The following is a 4,765-nucleotide window of genomic DNA, read 5'->3' on the forward strand; positions in this document are numbered from 1 at the left end:
GATTTCTTGGTCATCTAAAAGGCAAGCTTTTGTTTCAAGGTCTAGTGCAGAAGTGGGATATTGGGGGGCCCTAAATGTTGTAACCAAAGATTGTTGGTTGCGTAATTTATTGCTCGAGTTGACATGTCCAATCCGCAAAGCAAATCTTGTTTTTCGTGATAATGTAAGTGCTATATACTTGTCCGGCAATCCTGTTCAGCATCAACGCACGAAACACATCGAGCTTGACATACACTTTTTCCGCAATAAAGTAGCAAAAGTTCAAGTTCGAGTTATTCATGTCCCTACCCGCTATCAGATACATGACATTTCCACTAAAGGATTACCTCACATTTTTTTAATGAATTTCGTTCCAATCTTTGCATCCGTTAACCATACACTACCACTGTGGGGGAGTATTATAGCCTATATTGTACTTATTTAACACATTCTATATTTAGAATAGATAATGATAGCAATCTTGTACACAATAGGCTCCTTGTATTTAACTATGTTTCTTAGACAAAGTCGCGTATGTATGTGGTTTATATCTAGGATATGACTGAAGGCAAATCAATCAATTCATTATCACTTACAATTTTGACCATAAAATGCACGAAGAAATAAAATTCATCGATAAATGTTATTCCTGATAACGTTCATCGTGATGCATGTTATTCTTTGAACCTCTCATATTTTCATCTTAGGTCTTCGTGACCGATTTATCATAGATTAGATCTAACGGGTTAAAGAAGAGGATTTAAGGGTCACTTGAGTTTAACTCTACGGTCTGGTTTATCGCGAATAACTCCATTGTGATATGAAGATCTCGATAGGGGTGGTTAAACGTCAACCCACCATCGTCGGGCTAGTCGACATCATTGGCTCGAGGGGTATATTAGGGTTAGTGCTCATAAGACGTTACCCTAGTAACCGTTAAAGTAAAGCTTAAGATGTTGTGAGTCCGGTAGCACGGGTAGAATTGTACGCTATCCGCTAGCGCGGATTGATTTGGATGGGATGAACTTACTAATAATAGTATGTGTGAAGTGCAACTATTATCTCCTGCCCCCTTGTATCGGTGGTTTGAGTCCCTATTCATAGCCAAGATGGATTTGTTCTTCAACGACATATACTAGGACAAAAGGTACATCGTCCTTTGTATATTGTACAATTGTACATGAAAAGCTGTAAAAGCAGGAATGGTCCCTGATACGATTTGCCTTTTGTCTGCACTACTGCCTGTTGCAGGGATCGTGGCGACCGCACGATCTGCCAGTTGTCTACATCTCCATCTGTCGCAGGAATCGTGGCAAACGTTTGCAGTGTCCTAAAATTCGGTGTACCTTATGTGCTCGCTTAGTTCTAGCGATATTTGTCTGGCGCGCCGCATCATGCACACGACTTGATACAGCGCACGCGTGGCATGTGTGATGGGCATACATAGGATTATCGTTTATGCACATCAATAAGTCCATCCAGTTCAATATTAGGTGTCATTCTTGCGCGTGGTGTGGAACTCAACTATAGCATGATACCTCTAAGATACATGATGTGACATTTGTTTCTGATGTGACATTAGTCATGACAGTTAACCGTCACTCAAGTAACCATTAAATCTCCCTCTTTGGTTTTCAAGTGTAGACCGAACCCGTAAGATCTAATCTATGCTTGATCAAATGGCGCCATCCGTGGCACATGTGAGGCGCATACATATGGTTATCGTTTATTCGTATCATTAGTGACCTACCTACACGTCCATCCCAAGTCTTTCAATTCGTGGACCTCCATTGCTAATCTTTATACAAAATGCAATGACATAATCAGAAGCTTTTATCACTTTGTGAAATTTGTTTAGCTTTTTTGTTTCCCTAAAATCAAAACCCACCATCCGTCAATTTAGGGTTCTGAAGGGGACGTGTGTGCTTCCCCGTGGCCCGCACATAGATGTGAAATGGGATCCAACCATAAACGATGTTGCAGGTATGGTGTGTCCGTTGGCGGTGTTGGCGACTGTACGTGATAATAGTTCGTTAGATCTGGCATCAGATCCGTCAAATTCTTTTGCGATTTTCTTTCGCAAATCGATTATCAAATCATTTGTGATTTTCTTTAATTTTAATTTCTTGCTCAAACTACAGTACTTTTTTGAGTTGTATGTGGTGATAATTGTTCCTGCTTGTTTTCGAACTTGAGAATTAACGTTGAGAATTGATTTCATTATTAGGATTATAATAAGAGCCAGGCTGGCCCGTGCGTTGCGGCGGGGTGTGCGGTTTTTCTAAGGTGCGGGGTTTTACAGTTTAATTAATTACAGATGGGTACTACTAGTTCCTGAAAAGGGGTTATGCCCGATTGTTTGACTACTTAATATATTACATGTTGATATACAGTTTACTGTAGTATATTTCATTAAACGTACCAGACAATCTTTTATCTTGATAAATCACATACATAAAACTGCCACGTGTAAGAGCCTTATTCATTCTCACACAATAGTTTTTTGTCAGAGTTTTGAATTAAAAAATTCAGAAAAAACCTACAACTGACGCGTGTCCCAAAAATTGGTATATTTTAACTGATATTTATCAAAACCGCCTCCTTTAATATTATTTCAAAAAAATATGGCGATTTCTCATCTTTCCCAGCTTTCATCAACACTATGGCTGTTGATGATTACTTCCTTACTTCACCATCGCGATTTAGGGTTTTCCAACGAGAGATGCTGAATTAGGGCTAGCAAAATCAACGTTAATATCTAACCAAAAGGCCAAATCATTCATTCGGGTAAGTAAATTTTATTTACTTGAACATTGTGTTCATCATCAAACATAAATCGATGCTGCTACAGGTGTTTTTTTATAGATTTACATTTAGATTTTTGACTCTATTGTTGGTTATCTACAATTAGGTATTTTAGGTATTTGATTTTGGATGTTTTTGTATCGTAAAACTTAATCGCCGTTCGTCAACCCTAATTACGCACTGATTTTAACTGCGATTATTTGGGGTTTTTTTCAGCTAATACATTTTAGTTTTCTAATTGCATATATATTTGTTGACAATTTTTTCATTAATTAATATTCAATGTTTGCACCACCTGCTATGGCAGGACCTGATTATGTTTACTCATTGTTGAGCTGTTATTGATTGGCGATACAGGTAACATCTTACATTTTCAATACAGATATAGATACAGATACAGATATGTTTTCAATACAGATACAGATACAGATATGTTTACTCATTGTTGAGCTGCTATTGAAAATTTGTTTACTTTTTTTTTCATCTTTACAATCATCTGATTTTGGTTGCTTATGAATTTTGTTCCACTGACTTTAGAATGAGAAGGCAATGAATTTTGACACCAAAGGATACTAATCATTGCTCAAACCAGTCATTCTGGCCATTACATCCAGTTGGGGATATGAACTACAAAGGTATAATTTTTCAGCCACATGTATTCACTCTAATTCATGCACTTCGTACTCACCCATGCCTTATATCAATCTTAACCAGTGCTTATGGTAAGTTATGAAATTCTTTCTGTTACTGTTTTATGAAGTTATTATAATACAATTCATTTTAGTTAAATTATCGCAATTTAAGTGTAATTAGCACATTATTAGGCTGAATTTGTATTCCGTACTTATAGAGTTAAACATGACAAATATTATGGACTTTCAGCCTTTCAAAAGTCCAGAGACAAGCTATGGTGATCATGGCCATTTTCACAATAGCAGAGCTCTTTTGTGTAGGTGGGAAGGTGTGCTTTTACCAAGTTAAATTATCTGGAATTTTGAAGTTTTCATTTATATTGTATCACAGCCAAACTATTTTAAATAGTGTAGCTATAACTTGTGATATCTTCTATAATATCGAATTACTTAAATTTTTTGGGTTTTTTTCTCTTTTCGATCATGAAGATAGTGTTTCTTAGTTTAATGGTTCTGCATACTTATGAATATTGAAGGTGATCATAAAGCTTGGAATTTGAGGGTGGAGAGTTGTATTCTGATATTTCCAATGATTGTTGACAGCATGCTTTGAATTTGGTGTATCATGTTAAAAGTGTCAAATGTTGTGGTAATGAAATGTCAAATTGGATGAATGCGCCCAGTCTGACTTCTCTTAGTTAATTTTGGTCAGATTATAGAAATGATAAGTACAGTTTATCTCTTAAATCACTGATATTAACTTAGAGTGTGTGTTCATTTTATTTTTCAATTGGGTATGGGTGAACAACAATGTGTGAATTGCTAGATAAAGGCTATATGGGTCGGTGGAGATTTTGCATGGTGGATGAGTAAGACATTAGACATGTGATCCGAGTTTTGAATTAAAAAACTCACTGATTTTGGATGTTTTTGTATCGTAAAACTTAATCGCCGTTCGTCAACCCTAATTACGCACTGATTTTAACTGCGATTATTTGGGTTTTTTTTCAGCTAATACATTTTAGTTTTCTAATTGCATATATATTTGTTGACAATTTTTTCATTAATTAATATTCAATGTTTGCACCACCTGCTATGGCAGGACCTGATTATGTTTACTCATTGTTGAGCTGTTATTGATTGGCGATACAGGTAACATCTTACATTTTCAATACAGATACAGATACAGATACAGATACAGATACAGATATGTTTTCAATACAGATACAGATATGTTTACTCATTGTTGAGCTGCTATTGAAAATTTGTTTACTTTTTTTTCATCTTTACAATCATCTGATTTTGGTTGCTTATGAATTTTGTTCCACTGACTTTAGAATGAGAAGGCA

This window comes from Rutidosis leptorrhynchoides, chromosome 3, assembly GCF_046630445.1.
Source record: "Rutidosis leptorrhynchoides isolate AG116_Rl617_1_P2 chromosome 3, CSIRO_AGI_Rlap_v1, whole genome shotgun sequence".
In the NCBI taxonomy this organism is placed as follows: Eukaryota; Viridiplantae; Streptophyta; class Magnoliopsida; order Asterales; family Asteraceae; genus Rutidosis; species Rutidosis leptorrhynchoides.